Here is a 21,462-nt window from a genome sequence, read left to right as displayed (position 1 = left end):
AGGGGTGATTTAAAGGCAGGGAAATCAAACGCAGGAGGAACAGCTGGGAGGAAGGAAACAGAAAGTAAAGAGCTCATCACAGGGGCGGAGAAACAGAGCAGTGAGAACTCCTCCAAGCTCTGGTAGTGACACCAGGTAAGTTATGTAAGAACGAGCAATTGGTATACCCCCCAGGTCACTTCCTGTCACCCGCTGCCCCCCGCCCTTCAAAAATAGGAACTCACTCTTTGATCTTTTGATTTTTAGCCCAGAAAGAGCACCGAACTCCTCCAATGCCCCAGTAATCCTCCCAATATCTCTAGCAGGGTTAGACATGAAAAGTAAGATATCATCAGCAAACAAGGCCGTTCACATCTGCTTCTTACCTAACCACAAACCCTCAAATAAGTCCTCCGAGTCCAGCTACCTTGACTACCTTGCTCTATCGCCAAGTCAAACAAGAGAGGAGATAGGGGGCAACCCTGCCTAGTTCCCCTTTGCAACGAGAAAGAATCAGATAAATAACCTCCTGTACAGACCCTTGCCCTCGGACCCAAGTATAACCCATCTAAAAGTGTACGAAACATCCCATTAATACCTACCGAGTCCAGGGCAAGACCCAGCCATTTCCAGTTAATACTATCGAAAGCCTTTTCCGCATCTAAAGTGAGAATGGCTGGATCCTGACCCTGGTACTCCACCTTCCCGGCCACTGAAAGTGCTAACAGTACCTTCCTTAAATTGGTGACAGCCACCCTACCTTTGATGAAACCTACCTGCGCAGGGGAAATCAGAGTGGGGAGTACAACGGCCAATCTATTAGCTAGCAACTTCGATAAAATTTTAAGATCATGATTTATTAGGGATATTGGCCTATAAGATGACAAGTTTTCCGGATCTTTTCCAGCTTTATGAAGTAACGTTATGTGAGCTGTATTCATTCGCTCGGGCAACACATTCCCCTCAACTAGAGAAGAAAACAGGGACGTCAAATACGGCACCACTTGAGCATCCAAAGCTTTGTAAAAGTCCGCCGTATAACCATCCGGGCCTGGGGATTTAACAGAGGGAAAGGATTTTACAATTGCCTGCACCTCCGCTGCCGTCAATGGGGCGTTCAGGGTACCCAACTGCTCTGCTGTCAGAGTTGGCAAAGAAATTCGCTCCAAGAAAGCCCTCCCCTCTTCCACCCTATCCCCAACATTTTGATAAAATGCCGCCTTATAGTGTTCAAACATCTTAGTGTTCAAACATCTTATCAAAGGACGCCTACCTTTAGCCAATGAGGCCAACAACTTCCCAGATTTGTTACCAAATCTATGCAAACGAACATCTAGCTGAGACCTTTTTGAAATCTTGATTTTCTCTGCCCACGCATCAAAGTCTCTCTTAGCCGAGATCCAGCGTTCTTTGGTGATCTGGGTCTGGGCCAAGAGAAAGTTACTGTAAGCATCCCTTAAACATGCACTAGCTTTTTCATACTGCGTCCTGGCTACCTTCTTGATAGAAGAAACATAAGCCACCAACCTACCTCTCAGAACAACTTTGGCCGTTTCCCAAAATAATATCGGATCATTCGCATGTTGCCTATTGTCATCAACAAATTCCATCCACCACCCCTTCAAGAGTTTCACAATTTCGTCATCCTTCACCAGGTAATTAGGGAACCTCCATATAAACTCACATCCCCCAGTATACATCTCGCTGATATCCAATAGAAGAGGAGAGTGATCCGAAATTACCATATCACCTATGGCAATGTCAGCCGCTCTATGCAAAATTGCTGATGACAAGAACAAATAATCGATTCAGGACCAACTTTTGTGCACATGCGAGTAGTGAGTAAATTCCCTCCCCTGAGGATTAGAGACCCTCCACACATCCCTGAGAGATAACGACTCGGCAAAGTCCCCCAGAGAATAATGGTGACTATGATCACGAGCTGATCTCCTATCCTCATACTGGTTCATCACGGCATTAAAATCCCCCCCCCACCACTTTTGCGCCATGCGTGTCCTGCAGAATTCTAGTACATAGTGAGTCAAAGAAGGCTTTTTGACCCCGATTCGGTGCATAAATGTTGTATAGACTAAAGTCCCCGAAATGTGAAGATGTATCACCCTCCCTATGTCATCGGCTTTCTCAGAATGAACTATATGTGACAAGTGACGACCTATTAGGATTAAGACTCCTGCTTTTCTGTCTACAGCCGCAGAGCCATACACCTCTCCCACCCATAACTTCTTCATCCTATGGAAGTCCGCTGTCGACAGGTGGGTCTCCTGCAACAAGGCAATATCTGCCTTCAACCTACGCAATTGCCTCAGAACTTTCATGCGCTTGTTAGGAGATTTCAATCCTTTCACGTTCCACGAGATTATCCTCAGAAATTTGTTATTAGCGTAATACCCACCTGTCGACAGAGAACCCCTCCCCACTTCTCCATCAAAGTTTGAACATTATCTATTGAAGCACTGCCTCCCAGCCCGACAGCACTCCATGGATCATCACAAATTGATTGCTCATACATTGCCCCAAAACAGAGAAAAATAAGCCACATTAGAACCATGGCCAAGAATACTGAATAAAACTAACAAAAGTTAAAAAAAGAAAAAAAAAAAAACATATAATGGACACCACAATCAGCTCAAGAACTCCCTTTTTTCTAGCATTAGACGCGGCACACCACCGCCAACTAGTTGTTATAATCTGAAATCCCCAGAAATTATTAAATGTCCCTGTAAACATTCCTGAAACAATACAGGGAGTGCAGAATTATTAGGCAAATGAGTATTTTGACCACATCATCCTCTTTATGCATGTTGTCTTACTCCAAGCTGTATAGGCTTGAAAGCCTACTACCAATTAAGCATATTAGGTGATGTGCATCTCTGTAATGAGAAGGGGTGTGGTCTAATGACATCAACACCCTATATTAGGTGTACATAATTATTAGGCAACTTCCTTTCCTTTGGCAAAATGGGTCAAAAGAAGGACTTGACAGGCTCAGAAAAGTCAAAAATAGTGAGATATCTTGCAGAGGGATGCAGCACTCTTAAAATTGCAAAGCTTCTGAAGCGTGATCATCGAACAATCAAGCGTTTCATTCAAAATAGTCAACAGGGTCGCAAGAAGCGTGTGGAAAAACCAAGGCGCAAAATAACTGCCCATGAACTGAGAAAAGTCAAGCGTGCAGCTGCCAAGATGCCACTTGCCACCAGTTTGGCCATATTTCAGAGCTGCAACATCACTGGAGTGCCCAAAAGCACAAGGTGTGCAATACTCAGAGAAATGGCCAAGGTAAGAAAGGCTGAAAGACGACCACCACTGAACAAGACACACAAGCTGAAACGTCAAGACTGGGCCAAGAAATATCTCAAGACTGATTTTTCTAAGGTTTTATGGACTGATGAAATGAGAGTGAGTCTTGATGGGCCAGATGGATGGGCCCGTGGCTGGATTGGTAAAGGGCAGAGAGCTCCAGTCCGACTCAGACGCCAGCAAGGTGGAGGTGGAGTACTGGTTTGGGCTGGTATCATCAAAGATGAGCTTGTGGGGCCTTTTCGGGTTGAGGATGGAGTCAAGCTCAACTCCCAGTCCTACTGCCAGTTTCTGGAAGACACCTTCTTCAAGCAGTGGTACAGGAAGAGGTCTGCATCCTTCAAGAAAAACATGATTTTCATGCAGGACAATGCTCCATCACACGCGTCCAAGTACTCCACAGCGTGGCTGGCAAGAAAGGGTATAAAAGAAGAAAATCTAATGACATGGCCTCCTTGTTCACCTGATCTGAACCCCATTGAGAACCTGTGGTCCATCATCAAATGTGAGATTTACAAGGAGGGAAAACAGTACACCTCTCTGAACAGTGTCTGGGAGGCTGTGGTTGCTGCTGCACGCAATGTTGATGGTGAACAGATCAAAACACTGACAGAATCCATGGATGGCAGGCTTTTGAGTGTCCTTGCAAAGAAAGGTGGCTATATTGGTCACTGATTTGTTTTTGTTTTGTTTTTGAATGTCAGAAATGTATATTTGTGAATGTTGAGATGTTATATTGGTTTCACTGGTAAAAATAAATAATTGAAATGGGTATATATTTGTTTTTTGTTAAGTTGCCTAATAATTATGCACAGTAATAGTCACCTGCACACACAGATATCCCCCTAAAATAGCTAAAACTAAAAACAAACTAAAAACTACTTCCAAAAATATTCAGCTTTGATATTAATGAGTTTTTTGGGTTCATTGAGAACATGGTTGTTGTTCAATAATAAAATGAATCCTCAAAAATACAACTTGCCTAATAATTCTGCACTCCCTGTAGAAAGGGAAAATAAAAGCCCCTCCCCAAAATTAGCAAAGAAAGTCCCAGTAACCAAGACATAACCTGTCAACGATATCAAAGTCCTCCCGTCTTCCTCGCAAATTTTGCTCCCGAAGAATTTTGGAACTTAGCCATCCTCTGTGGTAGGGACGAAGAAATCTGAGGCACCCGGTGCCATCCATTGCCTCCAGACCGCATGTTGGTATCTCGACGATCCTCCTCCAAGTCGACGGTCTCCTGCCTGCGACCCACTCGATTTCGCATAAATTTCTCCGCCTCCATTGGATTCGTAAAATGCTTGGAGCCACCGTCAGACAGCTGTATCCGCAAAATAGCAGGGTAGGCCAATTGAAATCTGGTCCCCTTCTTATAGAGGCTAGTGCAAACTGCCCCAAAGGCCCTCCGCTTTCGCGCCACTTCCGCTGAATAATCGACGAAAAGCAGGATTTTAGTTCCTTTTAGAATCAATGGCTCCTTTCTTGCCCGTAGAATGTCCTCCTTATCAGAGTAATCCAAGTACTTGCATATCGCCTGTCTTGGCCTCTGGTCCGCTTTACTATTGGCTGACGACGTTTGATCTCTCCAGGGTCCCACTCTATGGGCCCTCTCCACCTTCCTTCTTCCTCCCTGGAGACCCAGAGCCTGCGGTAATTCAATTTAAAAAACGTGGCGAAGTTCTGCTACCGGCACAGATTCAGGTACACCGACCAAGCGTAGATTACTGCGCCTGGACCTATTTTCAAGATCCTCAACGCGGTAATTTAACTTTTCAGCCAGCTGATACAAATCCCGCATCTTCTGCGCGGTGTCTGTCGCCTCCTCCTCCATACAAGCCACCCGCTGTTCCAGCTCAGATACCCTGTGGTCCTGTAAGTCCACCTCCTCTTTTAATTTGTTAAGCGCTGCATGCAGGGTAGTAGATAAATAGGCTATTATATCGGGGGCTAACTGTTTTGCCACTTCAATGGCTAGTATCTTGACATCCACCGCCTTACCAGAAGTCTCAAAGAGATCCAGCTGTGTATTAGCAACTTGGGCATCTTGTTCGTCTGCCGAAGCTGACCTCGGCGAGGGGGGAGGAAACGGCGCCATCTTAGGACAGGTCCCGTCCGCTCTTTCAATGTCAGTTACCGCCTGGGGAGTAGATTTCTGCCCACTTCTCAACAAGTAACGCTCCATGCAATGGCCAGGGCCTCACAAAATCAGCGGTGACCCTCCAGCAGTTCTCAGAGAAGCAGGGCTAGCAGATATATTCGGCGGTGGAGCGGAGCATCAGTCCCCAGCGTCTCTACATGCTCGCGCCGGAACCGGAAGTCCCATATTCTGCGTTTTTAACGCAGCTCTGGTTCTATAGAAGTAAGTGAGGCTTGCGTGAAAAACGCATTGCATCCGGATACAATGTGTTTTTCACTGATGGTTGCTAGGACATGTAGATTTTAATTCTTCCTTTTTTTTTTTCACGCACGTGAAAAGCTCATCCATAACTGATTGCACCTGCACGGAAATAACTGAAATACTGAACGCAATCGCAGACAAAACTGACTGAACTTGTGTACAAAACCATCAGTTTTTTTCCTGAACAGATATTGACACAATCTGTTTCATTGGCATGAAAGACGCCTAAGACCTTCCCAGTCCTCATCATTTATACCTTGGACCCTCCCTCCCTTCACACTACTTCTAGCCAATCAGCTATTACTTACTCTTATCTAAACTACCTATTGTCTGTAGTACCTGTCTCCCTCCCCCAGCCACTGTCACTATCTCCATTTTGCCCTTGACCCACCCTGCTGCTCCCAGACCTGCATTTCTCTAACCTCCTGTAAAAGTGAATCGCAAAGACTCGCAGTGAGTTTCCAGCACTTGTCAATCTTAAAGGAGCACCCCCACAACATTTTTTATTCTCTGACCTGTTAGAAAAGTGCATGATGTAAACTGTAGTGAAGATAATCTTCTTACCAGTGACTGTATTTGTCAGTTATAACCTCCCTTCTGATCCTCAGCGGTGTCATGTTACCAACACTCTGATCTCCAACTGACACAGGACAGGAAGTCAGTTACTTCTCTGTATATTCCTATAAGACCGACATTGAGGCTCCCATCGGAATACATAGAGAAAATGGCTTCCTGTCCACACAAAAGATGTTGGTCACATGCATTGTGTGCCACCTTCATGCATTAATGTGATCCATACACCAAACCCTGACTGGTCTGTTTTGGAAGGGACTATGAAATACATCACTTTTTGCCTACATCCTGTACATGATGTCATAGGCAACCATTAATCAATAGAAGAAGTCCATCACACATAGATAGAATAAACAAGTTGGACTTTATTTATTTTTGGTACTTAAATGGCCGCGATGCTTATTATGATTTCAAATAAATTATTGAGGTATTAACTAAACAACTAAACATTAACCATTAACCGTCCAAATTAATCAAAACCATAACCGTCAGTCCACTCAGAGAGTGACTTAACCCCCGTCAATAAGCAAAGCGACTAAATAAAAGGGAGGGATCTGAATATTTCACTTACGAGAATGCGCCAATGACAATGTTTTCTGCCTTTATAGGTTCTGGATGTCTGTTGGAGAATCAGCAGTCTTCAAGACCCCGAGATCAAGCAGGTGCCTGGGATCAATCCAAACACTTATAATCAGGTAAGTAATGTTATAATAAAAACCATAACTTGGAGGTTGCCATGACATCATGGCTCCCCTCAAGTTATGCACATGTGGTTCGCTCCATGATGTCATAGGCAACCATTAATCAATAGAAGAAGACCATCATACATAGATAGAATAAACAAGTTGGACTTTATTTATTTTTGGTACTTAAATGGCCGCGATGCTTATTACGATTTCAAATTAATTATTGAGGTATTAACTAAACATTAACCATTAACCGTCCAAATTAATCAAAACAGTAACCGTCAGTCCACTCAGAGAGTGACTTAACCCCCAAAGCGCCAAATCGCGAGCGAAGTGGCCAACAAAGCATCGCAAGCAATTAAGTAACATATCTCTCAATGATATTTTTAAGTTCAGAAATAAAAATATCACATCCTATTTCAGATAGTTGGTCGAGCTCGGGACGATAAAGCCCCCTTAAGAAACCTTCAAGTTCCATGTGCCTGTAAGAGAAATGACCGATGTTTTGCATAAAAAGTTCAATTTTCTTATTGATTCTTTTTCTTATTTTTTCCATGAATGACAGCTCAGAACGGGACCATGCAAATTTGGGAACAATGTCCGAAAATACAAGAACAGAGTTATGAAGTAAGTGTCTTATTTTGAACATCAGTTCCTGGAGTTCGTAGACCAATAAATGAGTAAATCAGGAAGGTGAAAATTAGAAAACAAATAATCAACTTCACGAAGAATATCAGAGATTCTGAGGTTAGACATTGCTCTCCACTCAATAGAAAATTCCTCAGAAAAACCCACATTTTTTGTGGATTTCCTGATATTGGATCTTTTCCTTGCATATCTAATGAGATCGTCACCTAAAATCCATATGTTCCGTTTTGTTCCTGAAATTAATGAATGAGAAGGTTAGGTCTAATATATATTTTGAAACAATTGGACTTCCATCTACCTATGCGTTTTATAATAGAATTATCTAAGCCTATTTTTGCCGCAAATGTTGCTGCGCCTATACGAAAAGAATGCGCAGAAATGTTTTGGTTTATGTAACCTAATCTTATCAGACAATTATTAAGAACTAAATTAAATTGGTATTTTGTTAAGTAGAAGCCATCGGCGTGAGTGAATAAAGCCAAAAATGTTTTCTCTCTTAGACTTGTTTTCAAAGGGACATATAGACTTGTTCAGCGTAAGCCAAACACCTTTTCCCATTTGATCGGTCTTTGATCTTTTAATGAATAGTTTAATTTGCTCTTTACCAATTAATATGTCGGAGATGAGTAGGGGGGGGACCAGAATGTTTATTTTCTGCTGCAATTTCACCAATTCGAAGTGCTGCAAAAATGCTAAAAAATAAGCTGCAGAAAACAAACATGTCTCGTAGACCGAGGAGCATACACAAGGTAATTGATTTAAAATTCCTGCTATTTGATGGATGGATAACTGATTGGTTCTTTCTCTAGGAACAGAGGATCTTTAATACCTTTAATTTGTTTGATTTTAAAGTTATTCAAGATGGAGTTGTGACCATTTAATTTGAAAAAGAAAGAAATAGCGGATAACTTTTTTGAAATAGACTCAGCTGTTAAGCCTTTTCCATAAATTAATTATAAATAAATTGAAATTCTCCATCACAAATTCAGAAGCTGCTAAATGACTTATTTCACAGAACTCCTTCCATTCGAGCCATGCGGCAGAATAGGCTGCCTATTCTGCCACAGATGTACGTTAGAGATTATCCCCTGATTGGTTGTGAGTGATAGCCCCTGTACAAGCAATGGTAGATAGCTGAACTCACTAATATCTCCAGATATAGGCACCAGTTGCATGTGATGATCCAGTGAGGAGAATACAATGGTGAAGCTTTGATCATTTATTGATTTGCCTTGTATACAAATGCAGGGAAATGAAGGTATGCAGGGAGGATATTAGAGATCAAAAAGAATAGCTCTCACCAGGTTGAAGGTCTGCCAGAAAGAGGAAGTGCGAAGGACCTTACAGAGGATGTGATGTCACAAAAGAGGGAGGAGAGCAATGCAATGGAAATTACATAACACACTATAAATGGTATTATAAGAATAACCACAGGGTGGCAGCGTTATACAACACAGTAAGTAATAATATAATGCAAACACAAACAATTGTAGAATGAATACAAGAATAAAGGCTGGAACAGCACACTCCCCGTCTGAAATCCTTGGATTTCACTATATATGCAACTACAAAATGTCCATGAAATGTTGGAACCTGAAAGACAAAAAACAAACAAAGAGAACATATTGGAAATGGTGAACTGGAACAGTCCAACGCCTTGAGTCTTCTGGTTGCCAGGAATAAAGTTCCTCAAGTAAAAAATCATTCCTCTACGGGTAAGAGGAGAACAATCTCAGATGCAGGCCTGATAAAGGATTTGGGATGGCCTTGTTTTGCGATAGTCACTTCCACCTTGCGAACTTTGCCATCTTCACTGATGAAGACTTTTGAGATGAGTCCCATGGGCCAGGAGTTTCTTTCCACGTTCTGGTCTTTCAGGAGTACAAGATCTCCTATCTGTAAGTTTGGCTTGACCTGTTGCCACTTTCTACGTGCTTGCAAAAGCGTTAAGTACTCTTTTTTCCACCTGCTCCAGAAACAGTTGGCCAGATGTTGAACGTGCTTCCACTGTTTCAGATATATGTTACTAGAAGAAGACTCTTCAGGTGGATTAGGAACAGATCCAAACTCCTGAGTGAGAAGAGTTGCTGGAGTGAGAATGGCAGGGGATTCTGGATCCATAGATACAGGTACAAGAGGTCTTGAGTTGACAATAGCGGATACCTCAACCAGGAAGGTAGTCAAAGTCTCATGGGTGAGCCTTGAGAAGTTTGAGTCCATCAGCATACAGTCCAATATTTTGCGGGTGATGCCTATCATTCTTTCCCATGAACCGCCCATATGAGAGGCATGCGGGGGGTTAAAGATCCATGTACAACCATTATTGGCTAAGTAGTCTTGAACTGGTTTTGAGTCAATTTGCAACTCCTGACAGGCTCCTATGAAGTTGGTTCCACAGTCAGATCTTATTTGCTTTACTGGTCCTCTGATGGCGAGGAATCGTCTTAAAGCATTGATGAAGCTAGAAGCGTCCATGGATTCTATTGCTTCAATGTGTATAGCACGTACACTTAAGCATGTAAACAACACTGCCCATCGTTTGCTTTCTGCATGACCACCTCTGGTCTTACGTGCAGTGACTGTCCATGGCCCAAAGACGTCCAGACCAACATAAGTGAACGGTGGTTCGGTGCTTGTCCTATCAACTGGCAAATCAGACATTTGTTGATGTTGTAATTTTCCTCTCGCCTTACGACAGTTAATGCAATGGTGAATAATATGAGCAACCTGTCTTTTTGCTCCCACTATCCAAAGACCTGCGGCTCTTAAAGCGCCTTCAGTGAAATGTCGGCCTTGATGCTGGACTCTTTCATGATAATGCCGTATCAGCAATGTAGTAACGTGGTGTTTGGCAGGAATAATGAGGGGATTCATTTCTGCAATCTCTAGCTTAGCCTTGTTTAGGCAACCACCAACTCTCAGCATGCCACGATCATCAATTACTGGTTTCAAGTTGACAATGGGGCTGCCTTTTGGTATATCTTGCTTGTCATGTATACATTTCAGTTCCATTTTAAAGGCACTCTGCTGTACGTTATGTATCACAAGCAATTCACTTAGAATAATGTCTTCTGCCGTTAGAGGTTTATGGCACAGGTGCCAACTGCGACAGTCAGTGTTATGCTTCTCAGCATGAAAACAGTGAACAATGTGGACTAACCTTGCAATGATGTGAATGAGTCTTGACCATCTAGAGAAGCGTTCAAAGCGATGACAGCCCAAGCCAGCGCTCCTTTCAGACTTGGTGATGAAGGTACTAACTTCAGGCCGAATCTCTGGATCTTCATGAGGGTCCTGGAGACTGAAGACGTCTTGGATAGGAGTTTCTTCATTCTGGTTCAGCAGAAACTCTGGACCTGTCAACCAAGAAGAAGTTGCAGAGACTCTTCCAGATGCCGGTCTGGTGGCGCAATCTGCGGGATTGAGATGAGATGGAACATAGTGCCACTGTTCAGGTTTAGAGGATCTTCTAACCCTTTCGATACGGTTACTGACATAAACGTAGAAGCGTTTTGACTGGTTGTAGATGTAACCCAGGACAACCTTACTGTCTGTGTAAAATTGAATGTCATCCACCTGAATATCCAGCTCGCGTTGTATAAAGTCCGCAATCTCTACGGCTAGCACAGTCCCACAAAGTTCGAGTCTAGGAATGGTGTGCTCAGGTTTTGGAGCTAATTTTGCCTTTCCAAACAGAAATCCAACATGTGCTTGATTGGAATAGTCTATTACCTTTAAATAAGCAACAGCTGCGATGGCTTCAGTAGACGCATCTGAGAAGATGTGGATTTCTCTCCTCCGGGTGGCTGTAAGGGATGTTGGAGTGTAACACCTTGGTATGTGAATACTGTCTAATGCATGCAAGCATTCCTTCCACAACTCCCACTTTTGTTGTTTGTCAGAGGGCAGCGGAGCATCCCAGTCAGATACAGACTCTGAGAACTGTCTTAACAGGAATTTGCCTTGTACAGTCAAAGGTGCCACAAATCCCAGGGGATCATATAGGCTGTTCGCCACTGAGAGAACTCCCCGTTTAGTAAATGGTTTATCTGCACAGTTAACTTGAAATCCAAGGGAGTCATTTGCTAGGTCCCACCTCAGGCCCAGACTTCTCTGTACTGGTGGATTGTCTATCCCTAGATTCAAATCTCTGAATTCTGTGGCATGATCGCTGGGCTGGAAGGCTTTCATTACGGCAGCACAGTTAGAGGCTATCTTATGTAACCTTAGACGAGACTTTGAAAGCATACCTTGTGTCCTTTTGAGCAGATCTATGGCCTCCTCCGCTGTAGGGAAGGATTTGAGTGCGTCGTCCACATAGAAGTCTCTGACGACAAAGTTTCTGGCATGTTCCCCAAATTCTGACTCACCATCTAAGGCAGCCCTACGTAGGCCATATGTAGCAACAGCAGGTGAAGGACTGTTACCAAACACGTGCACCTTCATGCGGCATTCAACCATTTCTTTGCTGGTGTCATTGTCTCTATGCCAAAGAAACCTGAGGTAGTTTCTATGATCTTGCCGCACGATAAAGCAATGGAACATTTGTTCAATGTCAGCAGTAATGGCAACTGGCTCCTTTCTGAATCTCATGAGCACTCCCACCAGATTATTGGTCAGGTTTGGACCGGTGAGAAGGACGTCGTTCAGAGATACGCCGTTATGTTTGGCACTTGAATCGAATACCACTCTAATTTGGTTTGGCTTCCGTGGGTGATATACCCCAAAGGATGGAAGGTACCAGCATTCTTCATGCTCTTGTAAGGGTGGAGCCAGCTCTGCATGATCATTGCGAAATATTTTTTCCATGAAGGCCACAAAATGACTTTTCATTTCTGGTTTGTTTTTTAACGTACGTTGCAAGGAGATGAATCTGGAGAGTGCTTGTTCCCGGTTGTCAGGGAGTCTGGCTCTTACAGCACGGAAAGGTAAAGGTGCAACCCAGTGGTTAGATGCATCTTTGAAGAATTCATCGTCCATTATTTTAATAAACTCTTTGTCATCCATGGACAAGGCCAGTTTGTCGTCGTCTGGTGTTAGGAAAAACTGTGTTTTGTACAAGTTGTCATAACTGGTAGGAATGATGTCTGGTGTCTTTAAGAGGTTAGAAAGCCTTTCCTTCACCTCATAATGATGAACACATGGCTTAAAATGAGATGTGCGACCATTGTTGAGCACAAAGGTTTTGAAGGAGTTCACTTGAGATGGTTTGTGGCTTTTATTTATACATACATCGCCCACGATTACCCAGCCTAAATCGAGTCTCTGTGCATATGGGGCATTATCAGGACCGTTGCATTGTTCACGTACCTTGTGGACCCTCAGAATGTCTCTCCCGAGCAGAAGTAGGATGTCAGCATTCATGTCCATAGGGAGGATCTCACTAGCTAGATGTTTCAAGTGGGAATGATGATATGCAGCTTCTGGAGTAGGAATTTCATCTCTTTCATCTGGTATTTGGTCGCATTCAATTAACGTTGGCAAGGGTATATGAACGTTCCCTTTTATGGAGGAGATAAGGTATCCAGTGGCTCTTCTGCCATAAGTCTCTACACGACCAGAACAAGTGTTGAGTGTATATGGTGTTGCTTCTCCTGCTATGCCGAAAATCTCAAAGAATTTAGGTTTTGCCAGAGACCTATTGCTTTGTTCATCAATAATTGCGTACATTCTGATGGCTCTTTCAGATTGCCCTTCTGGGTAGACGTTGACCAAACACACCTTTGCACAGCACTTAGAATCAGCCCCCTTTCCACATATCGCCATACAGGAAGAGGAAATAGTAGTTGTAGCTAATTCTTGAGCCGGTGGCTCCCCGCCATGAAGTGCGACGGCATTGGTTGCAGCTTGAGATGGTGCGTTGTCTGAAGGCAAGGTAGGATGCATTGCTGTAACGTGCTTGTCACTGTTGCATTCTGCACACTTGATAATAACCTTACAGTCTTTCGCCATATGATTAGATAAGGCACAACACTTGTAACACACTCCAAGCTCTTTGAGTATCTCTCTGCGTTCTTGCAAGGTCTTTGCCCTGAGCCCACGACACTCCTTTAAAGGATGAGGTCTTTTATGGATGGGGCACATGCGGTTAGGGTCCTTTTCTTTGAGGACAGGGTATTCCTTCCTAGTAGTGCAGGTTGAAATGAGTGGAACATTGGTTTTTCTAACGGATACTGTCCCCCTTAAGTCTCTACGTTTATTTGTGGTGTTGTCATACCTTGAACATGAGGATGAAGCAGGTAGAGTGGATTCAGTGAAGTCAAAGCTGGGGTCATTCTTCTTCCGAGCTTGGTCAATGATGAATCTGGTAAAATAAGAGAAAGAGGGAAAAGACACATTGTGTTCTCTCTTGTATCTGGAGCCCTGGTCTGCCCATTTCTCTTGCATGCCATGTGGTAGTTTCAACACTATTGGATTGACACCATGGGCGGTATCAAGGTGGTCCATTTTTGCCAATTCAAGTTCTTTTAGTAGGTCGCTCAGATCCTGGAGTTTGCGATTGTCTTTGCCAGTTATCCTTGGGAAGGCTTGAAGTCTCCTAAATAAGGCACTTTCTATAGCTTCTGGACTGCCATAGGTTTGTTCAAGTCTCTCCCATGCTGCAGCGAGACCTTCCTCTGAGTGGCCTGCGTGAACCACTCTTAATGTCTTTATGCGTTCTGCAGATTCTGGGCCTAACCATTTGATGAGCAAGTCAAGTTCCTCCATGGCAGTGAGGTTTATGTCACCGATTACTGCTTTAAAGGTCGATTTCCAGGCCCTGTAGTTTTCGGCACGGTCATCAAAACTTGAGAGACTAATGTTAATCAGCTCCCTGCGCATCATGTATTTGGCAAAGTCTGACATGTCTGATCTCCCATTCCATATTGCAGTATTGCATTGTGGTGTCTCTAGAGCATGTAGGGGCTCTGGCAGATAAGGTTGAGATTGATCAGGATGGAATGATGTGGCATAAGGATTAAGCAGCGGTTTAGTCTCTGGATGGTCAGCCCGCTTGGTGCTAGATATTACCTTATTACTGGGCTGTGATGATTTCTGGTACTCTGTAGGTTCGCCCAGTTGGTGAGCTAGAAGTGGCGTTGCTGCATGCGATTTAGCAGGAGGAGTAGGTGATGGTTGCCTTAGCACATACCTGGCAGTGCGGTCGGCTGGGTCTTCCTCTTCTCCTGGAACGAAACAGTCTGGGCCGGTACCTTGGCCTAATGCTTGCTCGAGGACCTTTAGTTTAGCTAAGGTAGCTGCTTCTTCCCTTTCTGTCTGGAGGATCTTTAGCTGGGCTTCTGTCTCAGCCTCCATTTCTGCTATCTTAGCCTCCATTTCTGCTTTCTTAGCCTCCATTTCTGCTTTCTTAGCCTCCATTTCTGCTTTCTTCTTCGTAATCTCCGCCTCCTTCTTAGCAAAGGAACTTCTTACGCTAGCTTCCTCTGCTTCTGCCCGGACTTCTATAAGCTTGTCATGCAAGGCTGACATTCCGGAACGAGAGGTTTTGGAAGATGAAAGGGTATGTTTACTTGAAGTTGATCGATGGGATCTCGTCTCCTGTAAATGTGCGATGCGGAGTTCTGCCTTGCTCTTAGCATCTTGTACTAGGGCATCCTTCTCTTCAAGGAGATTCTTTCTCTCACTCAGCTCCTCTGAGGCTTCGTCAAAATCAGAGTCGCTCAGGAAAGTGATGTACTTAGCAGAGAGTCGTTGATAGTGGACATAGGAGTTAGTTAAGCGATTCAACGTTGTGGTTAACTTTGTTGGGTCGTTGTTATATCGTAAAAGAGCTGCTATATAGTGTTCAGTTCTCTGCCATAAATCGTTTAAATTGTCACTGAACTCTTCTTTGGTCGTCTCAAAGTTCTCTCTAATCTTTTGTGTTGGCTTGATAACACGTTTAGATCGTACTGCTTGTTCTTCAGTTAACATGGTCTCTGCTTCCTGCATATCTGAGTTTTTGGGAGCAGGGTGACTTTCTGTATGTTCAGTTACTGAGAGATCCACTAAGCTTCTTGTGGACATGTTATTCCTAATTAAGCGGTACTGTCTCTTTAAGAGGGTATTCCAGCTTGTGCACTATGCTTATGAAGCCACGTGCGTGTAAGATGGCGTACAGCTCTAAGCTCGCTGGCAGACTGTGTGTAGACATGCAAGACTGTAGATTAAGCTTCTTTTTGACTATTCTGCCACAGATGTACGTTAGAGATTATCCCCTGATTGGTTGTGAGTGATAGCCCCTGTACAAGCAATGGTAGATAGCTGAACTCACTAATATCTCCAGATATAGGCACCAGTTGCATGTGATGATCCAGTGAGGAGAATACAATGGTGAAGCTTTGATCATTTATTGATTTGCCTTGTATACAAATGCAGGGAAATGAAGGTATGCAGGGAGGATATTAGAGATCAAAAAGAATAGCTCTCACCAGGTTGAAGGTCTGCCAGAAAGAGGAAGTGCGAAGGACCTTACAGAGGATGTGATGTCACAAAAGAGGGAGGAGAGCAATGCAATGGAAATTACATAACACACTATAAATGGTATTATAAGAATAACCACAGGGTGGCAGCGTTATACAACACAGTAAGTAATAATATAATGCAAACACAAACAATTGTAGAATGAATACAAGAATAAAGGCTGGAACAGCACACTGCCCATGTACTTTTGGCTAACGAAAGGGCCAACATTTTCTTAGTTAATCTTCCGTAATACTCCACAAGTGATCTGGACATGGAATTCCTTTCAGAGAAGCTTGAGGTGCCATTGCAAAAAAATTCGAGAGCTGCTGACGAGATAAAGCATCAGCAAGATTTTTATTTTTACCTGGGATAAATTTTGCTTTTAACCATATATTGTACTTAAGACAATGTAATACCAATTTTCGTAATAATGACGATACCAAAGGAGACTTGGACAACAGACAATTTATGGAAAAAACAACTCCCATATTGTCTGAGCATAATAAAATTCGCCTGTTTTGGAATTCGTCGAACCAAATTAATAACGAAACCATAACAGGGAAGAGTTCAAGAAAAACTTAATTTTTTGAATACTTTTTGTTCTCAATCAAAGATTGAGGCCATTTTTCTGCAGACCAGCTATTGTTGAAAAAAACTCCATAACCGATGGCACCTGATGCATCTGTATAAAAAGATAGAGTGTCGGAGTCTAATTATTTTTTTTTCCAAATTGTGTGCACATTAAAGTCGTTCAAAAATTGTGACCATATAGTAATCCTATTTTAATTCTCTGGTTATTCTTATGTGAGAGTAAGGAGTAGACTTACCTGCTGTGGCTGCATAAAGTCTTTTAGAGAAGACCCTTTCCATGGGAATCACTCTAGTAATGAAATTTAAAGATCCAAGTAAAGATTGAAGATGTTTAAGAGTAGTTTTTTCCTTGCTAGCAATAAAGGGTAGGAGCTGGATAGTTTCAGAATTTTTTTCAAACGGAATACTGAACTCCATAGCATCTGTATTGATGTAAATACCTAGAAATTTCAAAGAAGTAGTAGGAAAAACAGTTTTTTCCATTGCCAGGGGGATATTAAAATAATCAGCAATACAGATGAACTTGTGAAGGAGATTCATACATTCTGGAGTATCCCTACGACCTATAAATAAAAAGTCGTCAAGGTAATGTAGAATAAATCCAGTATCTGAATGAACTTCCACTATCCAGTGCAAAAATGTGGAAAAGGCTTCGAAATAGAAGCAAGATAAAGTAAAACCCATGGGAGGGCCATATCATAAAAGAACTTATTAAGGAATTTAAAACCAAGAGAATTATAACCATTAGGATTTATTGGTAATAATCTGAAAGCAGACTTAATGTCAGCTTTAGCTAGAAGAGCGTGTCGACCAGCTTTTTGAAGAAGATTCAAAGCTTGATCAAACGAAGAATATTTAACACTAGCTTTATTCTTGTCGATTTCGTCATTTAGAGAAGAATGTTTTGGAAAAGATAAATTGTGTATAAGGCGGTAAGAATTAGGCTCTTTTTTAGGAACAATAGCTAAAGGGGAAACACGGAAATTAACAAAGGGAGGAAAATCAAATGGACCCACTATTCTGCCTGCAGAAATTTCAGACAGTATCTTTTCCTTAACAATATCTAAATTTTTCTTTACAGAAGCTGCATTTTCAACAATAACACAACCTGGACCGTCGAATTGAGGTACGTAAAAAAAACCTGGAAAAACTTTTATAAATATAGAAGTTTAGCCATCTGTATGTTTGGATAAAGCTTTAACCACTGGAGTAATCTTTGTAAATTCAGTGGTGTCACCTGACTTATTTGATTGAATGTCTCTGCTGGAATTTGGAAAATGAATCCCTTGTTTTTTGAAGCATTTGTTAGCTGGGTGAGGTCCGGCACAGTAGGAACATTTGTGGCGGTACCTGCAATTGGATTGCCATCTGCAGTAAGCCTCGTTGTAGGCAAAGCAGATACCTTTTTTGAGATTATTGGAATTAGATTGTTGACGGAAAAGGTAGTTTTTATTGGGGAGCATAAGGCTCAACCATAAGCCTACGTCTTTGTTACCCCAGCTTAAATTAGGATAGACCGCAATCTTTGGCGAAAAGATTCGTCATAAGAACACCATCCCATGCCTCCAAAGTTCCTGTATGCTTCTAATATACTGTAGAGTCAATGTGATAGAAGAGACCGGTACACAAAGAGGGGTGCTTTTCCCCTAAAACAGCGGCGTAAATGCAAAATGCCTGAATCCAATTGAGAGTTTTTTTGTAGCGGTTTCTTCTTATCATCTGACTCTGTTTTTTTGTCTTTGGAAGATTCATTTTTAACAATTTAATTGGAGGAGGGTAATAAGGAAAAAATTTTGATATAATCTCTCCTCCAAATTTTTTCCTTAACAATTTGAGAGAGGTGAAAACCTAAAGGGGATACTTGACAAGTCATAACTTCTTTAACAACCGTCTCTCTGATCCCAGAACTGTGTTCAAGCTCCGGGACAAAGAGATCTGATGTGTTAACAGCAGGAGAGATAGGTAAAACTGGAGTGACATCTGTTACATTAATGCCAATGTTGGACTGGCTAAAAGTGGCAGGCTCAGACCAAACATTGCCAGGTGCAACAGATTGCTTATTTAAGGGGAACCTGTCATGTGGATCTTTGATTATAATCTAACTAATTATATACAATAAATATAAGATAATGTCGCACTAGAATGGGGTGGGGATCCATTTTTATAATTATATACAATCATTAACTACTAAAAAGTGCCTTAGATGTATTCACTTACTGGTGTGACAGATGGTTACCTCATAATATACACACAAAGATGCCACATGCTGCATGCTAATGAGCTGATTTGAGTCCAGCGTGATGTCATTGAGTCCAGCGTTTATTTAATTAACAGCTATAGCCACTCCCCTGCCCACCTGCTGCTGATTCATATGGAAAATAACTGTCAATCAGGTAGGCGGGAAGAGTCAGGAGCTCATGAATATTCATGACTCATCATTATGAGCTGGAGCTTTTCAATACAAGATGTTGGCAGATTGACTGGGTCAATTAAAGAAAGTGACCCAGCATTTTGCTAAGAGAATCAGTCACTTATTTATGTTGCCCTTAGTTAGGACACCATAAAACTGGTGACAGGTTCCCTTTAAGAATTGAATAAATTCATTAAATAATTGAATTTTTAAAGAAGAGTCAATGACTGGAATTGAATTGTCCTGAGTAGAAGTGCCCTGCAGAGCGCAGTCACTTATAACGGGATCGATAGAAACATAGAAACATAGAATGTGTCGGCAGATAAGAACCATTTGGCCCATCTAGTCTGCCCAATATACTGAATACTATGGATAGCCCCCGGCCCTATCTTATATGAAGGATGGCCTTATGCCTATCCCATGCATGCTTGTTGTTGATCAGGCGGTTGGTGGGTGCTGCACAAGCGGACTGCAGAGTGGCAGTTGAAGAAATGTTGCGTCTGCGATGAGAATTACTGGCCCCTCTGTTAACGGTAGATGGCTGTAGGTTGGATTTCCTGATAGAAGAAGGAGGCGCATATTGGGATGGAAAATATGCACTTCCTATTGCACTTCCTGACTGGAGATGTAACCTCAGATTCACTGCGCATGCGCGCGCCAGTGAGGGAGATTTCATCGATTGGATGAGGGCTCGCGCTGCGTCCTGGGCAGACAAGATCAGAGGAAGGAATGGGCAGAATGACTTCTTGTCCAGAGGGAAGCTGAAGACAGCGACGTAGCCAGGCTTCGCCTCATTGGTAATCGGCCTTCAAAATTAGCTGTTTAAGGAGATCCTCCATGACGAGTAGCAGAGCAGGTCCTTATCTGAATATTTCACTTACGAGAATGCGCCAGTGACGATGTTTTCTGCCTTTATAGGTTCTGGATGTCCGTTGGAGAATCACCAATCAGCAGTCTTCAAGACCCCGAGATTTATTTTTGGTACTTAAATGGCCGCGATGCTTATTACAATTTCAAATTAATTATTGAAGTATTAACCAAACAACTTAACATTAACCATTAACCGTCCAAATTAATCAAAACAATAACCGTCAGTCCACTCAGAGAGTGACTTAACCCCCGTCAATAAGCAAAGCGACTAAATAAAAGGGAGGGAGGGATCTAAATATTTCACTTACGAGAATGCGCCAGTGACGATGTTTTCTGCCTTTATAGGTTCTGGATGTCCGTTGGAGAATCACCAATCAGCAGTCTTCAAGACCCCGAGATCAAGCATGTGCCTGGGATCAATCCAAACACTTATAATCAGGTAAGTAATGTTATAATAAAAAACATAACTTGGAGGTTGCCATGACATCATGGGTCCCATCAAGTTATGCACATGTGGTTCGCTCCATTCTGAAACCTGAGGCCTGACTTCACAGTTTTTGATGCTACCTCCAACTCACCCACTGTATATGCTTCTAAGAAAGCCATTCAATAAATAGGCAAGTCTTAAACTCATCTTTCCATATTCCTATACCAAAACCTATAGAGCCTGCTGCATCTGTGAACAGCCTCAACTTCTGATTTGACTCTGGTTCCTACAGCCGCAGTGCTACCTCATTAAATCTATCCCATATTATTAAAACCTCTCTCAATTCCTTTTGCTATTTTTATCTTGTGGTGTTCTTTATTCACCCCCACCGTACTCACGTCTAACCGTCTACAGAATGCCTTCCCCGTAACACGACACGCAAAGTTAAGGGACTCCAGCAATGATTGTATCTCCTCCAATGTGACTTTATCAGAGCCCACGTATTTCCTACTGATTTTTTTTTTCAAAGTTATCACCTTTTTTCTGCTGGTAACCTACACCAACTGTCTATGGAGTCAATTTCAAGTGTGTAAAATAAGAATTTCAATTCCCAAATATGAAAGCTTTGTAGTTGGTTCAACAGTTTTCTAATGTGCCACTGGGACCCCCATTTCCTGTAAAGATTTAGCAAATTTAGCCTAGACTTCAGAATATTTCTCAGAGTCTTGGGCATGGTTCACTTAACATGTGAACATTGGGGGCTAGTCTGAATAATTTTGATGTGATTTACCCTGGTTAATACATCTACTACTCCATAGATGACCCCAGGGACATGTCTAGCTCTGAACCCAATGCTGAAAAGTGTAGCGTGCATTTGTATTCAGCCCTCTTGAGTCAATACTTTGTAGGACCACTTTTCACTGCAATTACACCTTCTTTTTTTTTTTTGCAGCTCCAGCTCAGTCAGATTGGATGGAGAACGTCTGTGAACAGCAAGTTTGAAGTCTTAGCGCGCACCTAGCAAAAGTTGCTGTTAAATGTTTGTGTTTGCGTCACCTATTAAAGTACAAATCGCTGCCTATTGGCGCCCCCAATAGGCAGTGATTTGTAA

This window comes from Bufo bufo, chromosome 4 (assembly GCF_905171765.1).
Source record: "Bufo bufo chromosome 4, aBufBuf1.1, whole genome shotgun sequence".
In the NCBI taxonomy this organism is placed as follows: domain Eukaryota; kingdom Metazoa; phylum Chordata; class Amphibia; order Anura; family Bufonidae; genus Bufo; species Bufo bufo.
The sequence above is the reverse complement of the archived record's forward strand: the minus strand, read 5'-3'. Positions refer to the sequence as shown.